Source organism: Quercus lobata, chromosome 12 (genome assembly GCF_001633185.2).
Source record: "Quercus lobata isolate SW786 chromosome 12, ValleyOak3.0 Primary Assembly, whole genome shotgun sequence".
In the NCBI taxonomy this organism is placed as follows: Eukaryota; Viridiplantae; Streptophyta; class Magnoliopsida; order Fagales; family Fagaceae; genus Quercus; species Quercus lobata.
Window position 1 is genome coordinate 9,197,708 of NC_044915.1, and position 15,283 is coordinate 9,212,990.

Genomic DNA, 15,283 nt, shown 5'->3' on the forward strand with positions numbered 1-15,283 from the left:
GGAGTGGTGACCTTAAAATCACCCGATGGGGTTTTTGCTATGTTGGTTTTCCCCATTCATAAACAAATTACCGTATCAATTTATTTTCCACTGCATACTTAGTTTAATTGGTGATTTGTTTGTGCTACCATGCATTTGTATGTTAATTTGATTAATTATTAAACTTGGCTAATTAATCAATTAATTCATCACAAGGAGTCAATACATTTTTGGCCTATCACCTAGCATTCATCTATTATGGCCTTAAGCACATATTATGAAAGGCATAAACATCATAAGGCAGATCCAAACAAGCATGTCAAGGTATCTAAGCATAAAAAGCATGGGATTCAATCAAGCATATATGTTCATCAACAAAATCTTACTTAACAACCAAATCAATGCATGTTCATGTGATAATGCATGACTTACCTCACTACATCACAACACTTATGCATTAATGCATGTTAATGGCAAATGCATGTTCATGGTATTCAAAAATAAAAACGCACTAACCATAAAAAAGATAAAACAAACAAAACAAGGCAAAAGAAACATAGACTAAAAGATAGGCAAAACAGATTAAACAAAGGCTAAAGTATGTGAATAAAACAAAGGAAACATCATACAAAAAAATGAATTAGGGTTTTTAGACTTGAGTATGTGTGCGTATACATAGAGCATGTGTGCGCATCCCAATTGTATGCATACATATACTAAAAGTATGCGTACGCTCCTAAACCTAGAAAACTAGAACAAAAAATAGAGAAAACACAATAGAAACAAGGAAACTAACAACCTGGCATGCTTTTAACACAAACACGAGATAAATCTAAACTAAATAAACATATTGAGCATTTAACACATATATATAAACACAAAAACAAAGGAAAATCAAAGAAAAGTGACGAGCCAAAGTTAAAAACTTTACCTTAACACTAGAATTCTCTAGAGATGGTTTTGACCATTCTCGTCAATCAATCTATTCACAACCAAATCAAAGAAGAGTTAGTAAACTTAGAACTCAAAGATCAAGATCAAAAAGGTCCCGATTTGACTTAAGGATGTTTTGTGAAAAATTCTCTCTTTGATTCAATAGTTTCTAGTGAATCTATTGTGTTTTACCACTGAGATCCATCCTCCTTGAAAAAGTACCTTATATGGCTTTATATAGTCGAAAAATAGGCTCCTAGACAATATGAGATTCGTGCCAAACCAAGTTTAAATGTAGAAAACTTGTCTTACATAGTTTCGGGAACCCTAAAAATGCATGGAGTATACGCACGCAGAGATTGAGCATGCATGCGCATACGTATGCATACACATGCCCAAAGGTTTTCGTGGCCTTTCTTTTCTAAAAATAGTTTTTTTGTTCCAAAAATAAGTCATATTTTCCATAAACACTTTCCTCAAGTCAATTTTAATTTGATTGGGCCCTAAACCAACCTTGGGCTTTAGAACTCTAACAACATTGGGGAATGGGGGCCTAAGTCATTAGGGGTACAAAATGCGGTATCTACAAATGCTCCTCTTTTGATTCATGAGCTCTGCTAACAAAATCAAAAGAATAAGAGACAAAACATTTTGTTTCAACATACGACTTGGGCCCAACCCATGCACATGACAAACAACACACATACATGGCGCGGGGTTCAACTCCACAGAGTGGCATGGGATTTGTATGTCTGAAATCCCACGAGTGTTACTCAAGAAACAAGCAACGACAGGTTCACTACCCAAGAACCTGGTTTGCCAATTGCAAGCAAAAGGCAAGTGACTCACTATCCTAGAGTTGCCAAAAAAGAAAAACAAACATGGCCAACAACGTCAACCATCAACCAAACAAACAAGGTGCTCTTACAAGCTAAAATGATACATCTTTGTGGTGTTCGTCTAGAGGTCTCACCTTAAATTTCTCCTTGTGGCTCTCGCCTCTAGGTAGTTTTTGTCTCTATCTCAATCTCTTCTATTCTGGGTAGCTATTTCCTTGTAGCACTTATAGTTATGTTTGACATTTTATTGTTGTATTTTTGTGTAAACACATGTTTAAACATATAACTACCCTAACTTTATTTTTCTAAACTATGGTTCTTATAATTTTTTATCTATCATATGAGAAAGAAGTAAGTTTATGAATCAAAATTTACAATATCTTTCCTCCATTCATATGAAAAACACTTTCATTATGTGAATGTGATAAGTAGATACCTAGAGAATAATATTGCACGTAAAGGATAAATAATAATATAAAAAATGAAGGTAAACAGGTAAATATAAAACAAAAATAGAAGTAATTTTTTCTAAAAAAATAGATTATTTGTAACGATATAAATAAGTTATACCACAATGCAATCCCAAGTGAATTAACTTAATCAAAATGCATTAAGGAAAAAAAATAATTAGCTTAGTGTAAAATTACTCACTACTATAGTAGATGTAATTAGACGCATTGGCAATTGTTACCAATCCAAAGCCCAACACCTAGAGTTTGGAGCATTCACAATTATTCTTAATGTAGTTCTCAACACCGAAAAGCTGAAGGAAAGAACTCGGTATTGATGATTTGTGGAATAATAGAACAGCCTACTACATACAAAGATTTGACCACATAAGTGAAAAATGATAGAAACTAACCTACAATTGACAAATAAACCTACATGAGTATAGTTACCAACGCAATAATTATGGTTGATAGCGAACAAATAAAGATCTTCATATGGCCAACTAAGTCAGCCAAAATTAAGTTCCAACGTTGGTCTATGTGGATTTTATTTTATTCTATAAGCGGGGTAAGATATATGAACAGAAATCCTTATTCTTAACTTCTTTTTTTATTCTATTCAATATTTTGTTACTCAATTTAATACTTTATAATAAATAAATGTTAATAAAAAAAATTTAGAAACGATAATAGAATGGAATTAAGGCCTTAAGTCATTTCCTTGTAGTGCTTATAGTTAATTTTGACATTTTATTGTTGCATTTTTGTGTAAACATATGTTTAAACATATAATCAACTAAGATAAAATAATAATAATAATAAAAAAATTTAAAAAATTTTTTTAAAAAAAAAGAGAAAAGAGAGGAAAAAAATAAAACCCTAGGACCAAAAGTTAAGTGGTAGGGGTTTCAAAAAAAAAGTAAGTAGGCTTTAGCCACAAATTTATTCATCACTAAAGGAGACCTTCCACTAACGAACCTATTTTCGTCACCAAATATATGCTCAGCATACTTATAGCGATGAAATTATTCATCACCAAAATGTTATACAATTAACAATGAAAACTTTCATCGCTTTAGAGCAAATAACTTTTGTGCCCAAATTTTAAATTGGAGTCTGAATTTGAGTAAAACTAATAACAATGAAAAAACAATTTTTTTTTTTAATAAATGGTGACGAAATCTATATTTCATCATTGTATGTTACCTTTTGGTGACAAAAAAAAAATCCTCACTAAATTTCGTCATCGAAGATACATTTTGTTGTAGTGCTACCTAATCCACTCAATCAAGGCATGCTTCCCACAAGATGCCCATTGCAGGCGCATACACCTACACCTGCGACTCCGTTGGGGATAAAGAAGTTTGACTCCAATGTATTCCATCTCCCAAATCTAACAAATGATTTTCTAATATGGTTTTGCACACACTTTCACTTGGTTCTTTGTCCCTTTTTCCATGGTTGGAGATGAGTGGGAAAGTAGCGGTTCCATTTGGGTCAAAACTTTCTGAAGTTCACCCCACCAATTCACAATGTGTGTCAATGCCTATGATGAGCTTTGAGTACATTAATGGTTTATCCACCAATCCATATGTGGTCTATTTAGGCCCTAGGTTGAAGCATGACCCACATAGTTGTGAGTGACCTATTGATCTATCCTTTTAGTTTTAAGGAGCTTACCCACTCATAAAGAGATCCTAAATCCTATCAAAAGAGGGTACCATTTTATATCTTCTATTTGTTCAATCATATATCTTGTGATCACTTAATTCTAAAGGACAAATAAAGATTAAAATTGGAAGGATGACCTAGAAGTTATGGCATATCCTAAGACTTTAAATGAAAGAAAAGAAGTATCTCACATAAAAGAAATTGTGGATTTTTTTTAATATAAATAAAATCATTTTCTTTATTTGTTTTCTTTCAATTAATTTTTTTCATAATTTTCTTGTTTGACCAGGAATTTTCTTTTATATTAAAATGCTTACATGGCTTTTTTAATATTTAATTATTTGATTTTATATTATTATTTTAGCAACATATGCGTCAATAATGTAAACTGTTTGTCATATATTTATTTTCTACTAGTGGGTTAACGGGAGAGACCAAAATGAATACAATTTAAAAATATTGATGATCAAATTGATCACTATCAAAATGTACGAATATAGTGTTTTCACTTTTTTTAATCAGAAAAAAAAACCAGAGAAATTTCGTTGTCTGGCTTCGTGGAAAAGGACAAAGTTTTGAGGAGTACTCAAAACACAGAACAAAAATCAGAGCCAACTTTCGATTAAAAAACTATACAAGAAAAGCAAAAGAGGCATTAAAAGTTTCAAACCATATATGATATATATATATATATATATATATATATATATATATCCAATGCCTCCAAAGCTACCCATTAGCCTTCCCGCTCCCCTAAGCCTTAAGTTCATTAAAGAAGCCTGCAAATCATGTGATTTGCAACGTGCACGCCACATGTTCGATCAAATTCCCCAACCAGACCTCCGTACGTGGACCATATTAATTTCAGCTTACACGCAACATGGGTTTCCTAAGGAATCTATAAAGCTTTACAATCTAGTGCGAGCACAGGAAATTATACCTGATAGACTAGTACTTTTGTCAGCTGCTAAGGCTTGTGCCACTCTGGGTGACATTGTGAAAGCCAAAGAGGTTCATGATGATGCAATTCGATTTGGGTTTCATTCTGATACTTTGTTGGGCAATGCGTTGATTGATATGTATGCTAAATGTAAGTGTGTTGAAGATGCGAGACGGGTTTTTGATGGTATGCGGGTGAAAGACGTGATTTCGTGGACCTCGTTGTCGTCTTGTTATGTTACTTATGGTCTACCTAGACAAGGTTTGGAGGTGTTTCGTGAGATGATGTTAAATGGGGTGAGACCCAGTGTGGTGACTGTGTCTTCAATTCTACCAGCGTGCTCTGAACTCAAAACTTTGAATTCAGGAAGAGAGATTCATGGCTTTGTAGTAAAGAATGAAATGGGAGAGAATTTATTTGTTTGTAGTGCGCTTGTTGGCATGTATGCTAGTTGTTTAAGCATTAGGCACGCACAATTGGTATTTGATAACATGTCTCGGCGAGATGTTGTGTTGTGGAATGTTATTCTAACTGCATACTTCTCAAATAAGGAATGTGAGAAGGGTCTTGAATTATTTTATCAGATGAGAAACGAAGATGTCAAATTGAATGATGCTTCATGGAATGCTGTCATTTGTGGGTGTGTGCAAAATGGGAAAACTGAACAGGCGCTGGAGATGCTTGGTCAGATGCAAGATTTGGGTTTCAAACCTAATCAGATAACTATTACTAGTGTCCTGCCAGCTTGCACTAGTTTGGAAAGCTTAAGGACTGGCAAAGAAATTCATGGTTATATCTATAGACATTTGTTTATTAAGGACTTAACGACCACAACAGCTCTGGTTTTCATGTATGCTAAATGTGGTGACTTAGAACTTTCACTAAGGGTCTTCAATATGATGCCAAAAAAGGATACTGTTGCTTGGAACACAATTATCATTGCTAACTCTATGCATGGGAAAGGAGAAGAAGCCTTGTTGCTCTTTGAGAAAATGTTGGAATCAGGAGCGAAGCCCAATTCTGTTACTTTTACTGGAGTATTGTCTGGTTGTAGTCATTCACAACTTGTTGACAAAGGCCTCTTGATTTTTGATTCAATGAGTAGGGATTACTCAACAGAACCTGATGTGGATCACTACTCCTGCATGGTTGATGTACTTAGCCGTGCTGGTCGGCTAGAACAGGCATATGAGTTTATACAAAGAATGCCTATAGAACCAACTGCTGCTGCTTGGGGAGCATTGCTTAGTGCATGTAGAGTACATAGAAACATGGAGTTAGCAAAAATTGCAGCGAAGAAGCTTTTTGAGATTGAACCTCATAACCCTGGAAACTATATATTGTTATCCAATATATTCTCCACTGCCAATTTATGGGAAGAAGCCTCAGAAATTAGAAAATTGATGAGTGACAGAGGAATAATAAAAGAACCAGGTTGTAGTTGGGTTTAGCTGAGGAATAGTGTTTGCTGTTTTATTGTTGGTGATAACAAAAATGAACAGACTGATGTACGAAATTTTGGGACAATTTTGTTTAAAAAATGAGATTGGCTGGAAATGTGCCCAACATTGATGTTGTTCTACAAGATGTGGCTCCAAAAGATAGAGAGAATTCTTTATAATCACTCTGAGATGCTCGCCGTTGCCTTTTGGGATTCTTAACTGGAATGGACAATCATCGATGAGTTTATTAAGAATTTATATGTGCAGATGTCATAACGCCATTAAATTCATGGGAGATTGTAGGTGTGCAAATCATTATAAGAGATACCACAAGTTTCACAACAGGTATGTGAATTGTTTTTGTCAAGATATTTGGTGTTTTTTCAAATCCACCATATACGATGAAGTGCAAAATAAAGCTATGCGGGGGGTGCAGATGCTGAGGATTGGAATCAATTTCTGGTTGCATCATATTAAAGAGATGGTTATGGGAGAGAATTGGCAACTTTGCTCTATCTTGATTTGAATATTTTCAATTGCAAAATGGCAAATGGAATATTGGTATATAGATGCTGAGTTCAAAACTTCAAATTTGGGTATGACATCATGAGTGACTAAATGGTTTAAAAGAAAATAGTTTTCATTAAACTTCCTTGACTTACTCCTTGGTAGAATGATTAATCTAAACTTGCAGCTGCAAGAGTATTCAGATTGTAAGGTAGGTGGGAGCCTGTTGTATAATAAACTGCTAGAATGACATGCTAAAGCAGCTAAACCAAACCTTTGTTTATTAAGCTATGCATGGGTTGCGCTTCTTTGTGTCACTTGATTGCAGTTAAGTACTTCAGTAATTCAAATACAATCTGTATTTGTAGGTGACACAACAGAGTAATAATTATTTTCGATTTCACCCTCTTTTTTGTTCAATTTAGGATTGAACTTTCTCTGATTTTAGATATTAATTGATAACTTTCCATCAGTATAATTGAATATTTTTCTCTTTGCTCACATGGTTTTTGCTTTAAGAATTTTTTAATGGTGTAGGTAAAAAATGAGGTCTCTTCGTTATTAATTTTAAGCAAATCAACTGTTCATGCAATTTGCAGATTTAAAAAAGATTGTAAAAAGCTGCTAGTGGTTTTGCTTTTGCTAAGCTTGTATCCTGTTTCTCCGGGGAGGATTTGTTACAGTAATGTTAATTTTACGGTCTAAATTTGTGAGGAAGATTGGAGGACCTACTAAGATTGGTTATGTAGTGGAGTTTTGGGTTTCAAAGCCAATGATTAGGTCTCAGAACAATGTGGAATCTAGGATTTGTTGGTTGATCAGGTTTGAGAAAATACCAATTATAAGCAAAAAACAATTGAGCACTTGGTCAGGCCATAAAAGACATAAACTAATGGAAATAGACAAAGGGGAGGAAAATCAGAATGTTTTGCAAAGTTTAGGGTTGAAAATAGAAATTCTGAAAGCCTAGGTACAAAAAGTGAACTTATGTGATAGTTTAAGGACGAAAATGAAATTTTACTCTAAAATGAAAGTGTTTGAGTGGAGGGTGTGTCGAAATTATCAATACCCCTGGTGTGTCCAATTTGTCAATTGGACAATGAAACTCTAGTCCTCTCAGTAGCCCAAATGCCATGGTTGTGTGCCAATTAGGAAGTTAACTTCTATGACTACTCAATTTGATGATTTATAGATAATAAAACACATTATGGCTTCTGGATCCTCAAAGGAGTTGGAATCTTTTTATGCACAACCTGGACTTTTGGGAAAAATTGAAACAGCTTTATACATGAGTAGGGGTGGCAATTGGGTGAGTTAGGTAGATTTTAGGTTAGGTCATAAATGAGTTGGGTACATCATAATCCAATTACCCATTTATAACTTGTATAAATATAAATTAAATGGGTTTAGTTTACTTCCAGTACATTTTTAACTAAAATATATTTGTTTTTTTTTAATGAGATTAACTGAAATCTCCTTTTTTTTAACTCATAATAACAAATTTCAATTGTAGAATTTACACCTTCTATATTTGGAGTTGTTCGAATATGTAAATAAATCATGAACATAATCCAAGTAATAAATTCCCAAGCTTCCTTTTTAGTTTGACACACAAACATCTCTTTTTCTAAGTTTAACCATGCACTATCATCTTATCAAAAAAAATAAAAAACCATGCACTATCTTTGATGTAAAAATAAATAAATAAATAAAGTTTAACCATGCAAAAAAATTAGAATAACACTTTCAAATGAAAATAATAACAAATACACACGGTTATTTTCTTTCAACTAAACAGAAATTAAGTGAAGCCAAAGGAAAGAAATAAGAAAACCTTGGCAATTCTTCAAATGCAGTTTCAGAGTAGAAGTTAGGACTATGAAAAAGCTGTATAAAAAGAAAAATGTAAGGGTTGGAAAGCCTCTTCCTATACAAGATATAGAAGTAGCGCTTTGAATACCCAAAATGATACAACAGAAATATTGAGAGATCCCTTTCAAATTCCATAGTATTCATAAAAAAATAAAATAAAAAAACCAGGGGGAGCTGTTAGTGAGATAGGTTCAAGTTACACCTTATGTAACTGCTTAGAGTTACATCTTTTTTAAACCGTTGGATTTAAGTATATCTAACGGTTAAAAAAAGACACATTATTACAAATATTTTTTTAAGATCTCATTAATTATCCTCATTTATTACATTCTAAACCTATCTCTGAACCCAAAAACATTTGATATCTGGCTCTTTCTCTCTACGTTTCTCTCTCTGTCAAAAGCAAGTTGCTCCAACTATTTTTGTCACCTTCCTCTCTTTCGTTGTCAAAAGCATACGAAGATTATGCTACTGTCGACTCTGCCCAAATGACTTCTTGCACATCCTTAGGGTTGTGATTTGACAAGGGAAATAAGATTTTTTTTTTAATTAAAGCAACTCGATCTGGATAACTCCAAGATTCCCCCAGATATAAACGGATACAAATCTAGTATTCAAAAAAAAAAAAAAAAAAAAAAAAAAAAAAAAAAAAAAAAAAAGACAACACAAATCATTGGAGTTTAGTGGCCTTTATGAGATTTCTCTATACTTATTACGTTTCTTGCTTTTAAATTAAAGAGGGAAGGAAAATGCAAGAAAAATGGATTCTTTTACGTTCATGAATAGTTTATCTAGTTTTTTCTTGAAATTTTTTTACTGAAAGTGTGTTAAAATATATTTATACTTTGAAAAAAATGAGAAAATATGAGAAAAAAATAAGATTTTAAAAAGATATATATAAAAACTAAAAGCCGAAGCTACTACCAAACCGGCTGTACATATCAATGTTGTTGTTTTTTTCGTTTTGAAGATATTTTAGTCCCAGCGTGATCTCCACTATAACATTATTGGAATAACTATATTTCCAAAAAATTTCAAATATATATGTAATACAAATTTAGTCCTATTGTTTACTTTATATTCGGAAAGAATAAGTTAATCAATCAGTATACAATAACAAGTTGGAATTTGTAGAATAAAAAAAAAATGAATTAAGTTTGTGGAAGGACTTTCGTCTAGGCCTCCAATCAGGTATTGTCCTTTTTGGAAATGGCGTCACTCATCCTTAGGCCAAAGGCTTATAAGACATGAGTGTGAAGTGTCTCTCCCCGATGTGGGATTGAACAAATTTTTGAGGACGAAGGCTCAATGCCATTTCCAAAGAGGACAATACCTGATTGGGAGCCGAGACGAAAGTCCTCCCACAAGGTTCAACTACTATTCACCGCTTAACAGTTATAATATTGTTGGTGCAAACACAATAATAATGGAAATAATACACAAAGAGAAACTGAATAGTACTTCTGAATATTATTAATATAAAGAAAGGAAATACACAACACTATTTGGACTGAAGCGCGGCACTCGCTCTCTTTAAGGAGATTCAAGCCCTTGGTTGGCTAGAACAACCTCTGCACAAAGTGTTCAAGCCTAAAGCTCCACCAGAAAGAACACCCTTCCTTACCAATAATCTCTCTATATATTTTTTTTTTATGTGTATTGTAAATTGCAGTAACATCAAGGGGCTGATTCATTTTCATTTTTGATACCTCCACTCTTCACCTCCCCCTTGCGCACGTATCTAGCCCAATATCTGAGACAATTCATGTTAACCCATTAATCACCACAATTAAAAAGAATAAAATAGTCTCTCTCCTTTTTAATGTGGGATTAAACATTTTCACAACTCTTCATCTTCCATATTCACTCCCACATCTTTACATTTATGTTATAACATTTACTCATTTTGATTATTTAATATTAAAATGTTCCAACAATCCCCCACTCATTTTAATATTAAATTTTAGTTAAAGAGAGATTACCAGGCAAAGATGGGTCACTATGCATCATGAAGGTGTGCTCTGCATTGAATCTTCACTTAGTAAAACAGCGATCTCAACTCCAGAGTCGTAGTGGTCTCCGACTTGAACTAGGACTGCTTTAGGGAAATTAAGCATCACTGCTTACACATAACAACCCAGGTGTTGACATGAGCTTTTATAGCTAGCACTTTACGACCATGTGTTGATCCCAGTTTCATGAGTGTATTTGAGATTAAGTCCAAATCTTATAAGGAGCAGCCCCACCCCCACACTCACATAGGTGAAATTTGTCAAGGGTGCTCCTGTAATTCTGACACCCCACTCACACAAGCTACAAATTTCATTAAGAGTTTTTTACTCAACCTCTCCACATTACAGGATAAATGCACTTACATCATAGGGATGAACAATTAAAAAATTATTTACAGAATAAATAATTAAAAAAAAAATAAATAGTGCATTTCTTATAACCATCATATGATTCGTTTTTCCCATTGAACCCAATTCTCAGGATCTCTGGTCCTTGGGTTGGGTATTCTCATACATGGCTCATGATTCTATGGACTTTAGTCCCATCCCCCTCGATGTATTCCAGACTCTATCTTTTGTCAAGGCCTTGGTAAATGGATCTGCAAGATTATCATTAGATTTAATATAATCCACAGTTATGATGCCACTACTCAAATAAGATCGCACGGTACTGTGCTTTCTTCTTATAGGTCTGGATTTACCGTTGTAGTAACGGTTTTTAACTCTACCAATTACGGCAGTGCTATCACAATGAATTAATATAGGTGGAATTGGCTTTTCCCAAAGTGGAATTTCATATAACAAATCTCTAAGCCAATTTGCCTCTTCACTAGCTGAAGCTAATGCTATTAATTCAGCTTCCATTGTTGAATTAGCAATTATCGTTTGCTTTTTAGATTTCCAACAAATAGCACCACTACTTAAAGTAAAAATATAACCAGTGGTAGAGAGAGAATCACCTGACAAAGTATTCCAATCGGCATCACTAAAAGCTTCAATCACAGCAGGGTACTTTTTATAAAATAAGCCATAGTTTTTGGTACCAATTAAATATCTCATGACTCGCTCAATAGCTAGCCAATGATCTTTACTAGGCTTGCTAGTAAATCTGCTAAGCACTCCTACTGCATATGCAACGTCAGGTCTAGTACAATCAGTAGCATAATGCAAACTACCAATGATACTAGCATAATCCTTTTGATTAAAAATCTCATCATCATTATTCACAGGAAATAAATGAACACTAGAATCAAAAGGAGTAGCTACACTTTTGTGATCATGAAAATTATATTTTCTCAATATTTTCTCAATATTTTCTCAACATAATGTGATTGATCAAGATATATTCCATCACATGTTTTTGTAATTTTCATGCCCAAAATAAAATTAGCCTCACCAAGATCTTTCATATCAAAATGTCTTTTAAGCATATTTTTTGTTTCATTTATAACATGCATATTTGAGCCAAAAATCAACATATCATCCACATAGAGGCTAATAATAACATGTAAATTATTCCATGATTTAGAATAAATACATTTATCACATTCATTTGATTTATAACCATTCTCAATGATGCAGGAATCAAACTTTTCATGCCACTGCTTAGGTGCTTATTTTAAGCTATATAGGGATTTAGTTAGCTTACATACCTTGCTTTCTTGTCCAGGCTCTACAAAGCCTTCGGGTTGGTCCATATAAATCTCTTCCTCTAGGTCCCCATTTAGAAAAGCAGTTTTTACATCCATTTGATGAATTTTCAAATCAAAAATTGCAGCAATAGCAATTAACAATCTAATAGATGTAATTCTTGTTACCGGAGAAAATGTATCAAAGAAATCAAGATCAACTTTTTGTTTAAAGCCTTTTGCAACAAGTCTAGCTTTAAACTAATCTATTGACCCATCCGGTTTCAACTTTTTTCTAAGGACCCATTTACAACCTATGGTCTTACAACCCGGTGGAAGATCTACTAATTTCCAAGTTCTATTAGAAATTAGAGATTCCACCTCATCATTTACAGCCTCTTTCCAAAATATAGCATCAGGTGATGTTAAAGCCTCTTTTAAATTTTGGGGATTTTCCTCAATGTTAAAAACATAATAATCAGGACCAAAATCCTTTTCAACTCTAGCTCTTTTACTCCTTCTAGGTTCCATTTCAAAATTTTCTTAATTTTGTAAATGTGAAGTAGAAGAACTAGGTTGTGACAAAATATTTTCTTCACCCCCACTATTTTTCAATTTAAAAGGAAATTTTTCTTCATGAAAAATTGCATCACCAAATTCAAAAATTATTTTGTTTTCAAGATCAAAAAATCTGTAGGTTGCACTATTAATCGCATAACCAAGAAAAGCACAGGTAGTAGCTCTTATACCTAATTTAGGCATTTTAGGGTCAGTAAGCCTTACATAAGCGAGACAACCCCATACTCTCAAATATCCCAAATTTGGCTTATGTCCTTTCCACATCTCAAAAGGTGTGGTGTGTGACTTTTTATGTGGCACCCTATTCAAAACATGACATGCAGTTAAAATAGCTTCACCCCAAAAATGTAAAGGTGCACTAGATTCAATTAACATGGCATTTGTTAACTCAATTAAAGTTTTATTTCTTCTTTCAGCCACACCATTAGAAGCAGGTGAACATGGTGTAGTAGTTTCATGGATAATTCCCAAAAACTGAGCAAATGAGTTGAATGCACTTGATTCATACTCACGGCCTCTATCACTTCTTATTCTTTTTATTTTTCTACCAAATTGATTTTCAACTTCTTTTAAAAAATCTTGAAATTTTTCAAAAGCATCACTTTTATTTTTCAACAAATAAAGAGTTGTAAATTTTGAGAAATCATCAATAAAAGTGATAATATATCTATTTCCTCTGCGAGTTAAAACCCTCAAATTCACATAAATCGGAATGAATTAACTCAAGCAATTTGGTATTTCTTACAACATTTTTATGAGGCCTTTTTGTAATCTTAGCTTGACTACAAGTTTCACATTTTTCAAAATCTTTTGACAGTCTTGAAATTAATCCTAAACTACTCATGATTCCCACATATCTACTATTTATATGACACAAACGAGCATGCCAAAAATTAATAGAAGAAAGCATATAAACTGAACTGGTAGATGCTTTATTATTCTCAATATTCAATTTAAACATTCCATCACAAGCATAACCCTTGCCCACAAATAATCCATTTTTAGTGATTACATAATTATCAGATTCCATAGTTTGCTTGAAGCCAGCCTTGTTAAGCAAAAAACTTGACATCAAATTCTTCCTCATGGACGGAGTGTAAAGTACATCTTTCAATGTTAGCACACGTCCAAAAGTGAATTTCAATTCAACCTCACCACTCCCAAGAACCTTGGTTTTACTAGAGTCACCAAGCATAACAATTTTTTCTTCTTCAAAAGGAGTGTACAATTTGAACCAATTCTTGTCATAGCAGACGTGCCTATTAGCACCGGAATCTGCCCACCACCCTTCAACATATTGCACCATATTGATGTCTGTAATCATAGCCACTAAAGGCTCTTCGGTTATGTTAGCTTGCGAGACAGATTCAAGTTTCCGAAATTTGCAAAATCGAACAATATGCCCACTCTTGCCACAGACAAAACAAGATCTATTAAATTGATCTTGTGAAGGGGGTCCTTGGTTCTTATTGTAATTTTTATTTGGGTTTCCCCTTCCTTGAGGTCTATTATTATTTTTAAAGGCTCTTTTTTTAGGCTTCAATTGAACATTTCTAGGAAAATGATTTTTGGGCATATTATTATTGGATGAAATAAGGTTTACCTTTGTGGTGGAATTACCATTGCTCTCTTGTGTCATGAGTGCATCTTGTCCTCTAGCCTCCTCCTCCACACGGATGCGTGTGATCAAAGTCTCCAAGGATGTCTCCTTTTGATTGTGCCGCAAAGTCTTTTGGAACTCCCTCCAAGATTGTGGTAGTTTATCAATTAGACCAGCTACCACCAAATTGTCTCCAATCTTTATGCCTTCGGATCTCAATTCTGCCACAATCATTTGGAAGTCTTGTGCTTGATCCACCACCGATTTTCCATCCACCATTTGGTAACGGAAAAATCTACTAGCAGCTTACTTCTTTGCACCTGCCTCCTTGGTATCATACTTGCTTTGTAAAGATTTCCAAATTTTCTTAGCAGAATTGTAAGTTGTATCATAATAATCATAGAAATGATCGGCAAGACAATTCAATAGATAAGAGCGACAATTATATTCATCTTTTGTATACTTATCTATTTTTTCTTGATGGAGAATATATTCTTCCTCACTCATCTCATCGGTAGGAACTTTTGACGGATTCTTGTCAGTGAGGATGTAGGAGACTTTGAGAAGACTCAAGTAGAAGAGGACCTTTGCTTTCCACCTCTTGAAATGGGCTCCCTTAAAGCGAAAGGGCTTGTTGAGATCTCCAACAGGCTCATTTGGTTTCTCTTGTGTAGGCTCCATGTGTTTGAATCTCCTTAAAAATTGTTGGTGCAAACACAATAATAATGGAAATGAAACACAAAGAGAAACTGAATAGTACTTCTGAATATTATTAATATAAAGAAAGGAAATACACAACACTATTTGGACTGAGGCGCGACACTCACTCTCT

The 15,283-nt window shown here is 33.8% G+C and overlaps 1 pseudogene; it reads left to right on the top strand.

Annotated features, from left to right (window-relative positions):
* Positions 1 to 4,571: 4,571 nt before the first annotated feature.
* LOC115970751 lies at positions 4,572 to 7,158 on the top strand (annotated as a pseudogene).
* Positions 7,159 to 15,283: the final 8,125 nt, after the last annotated feature.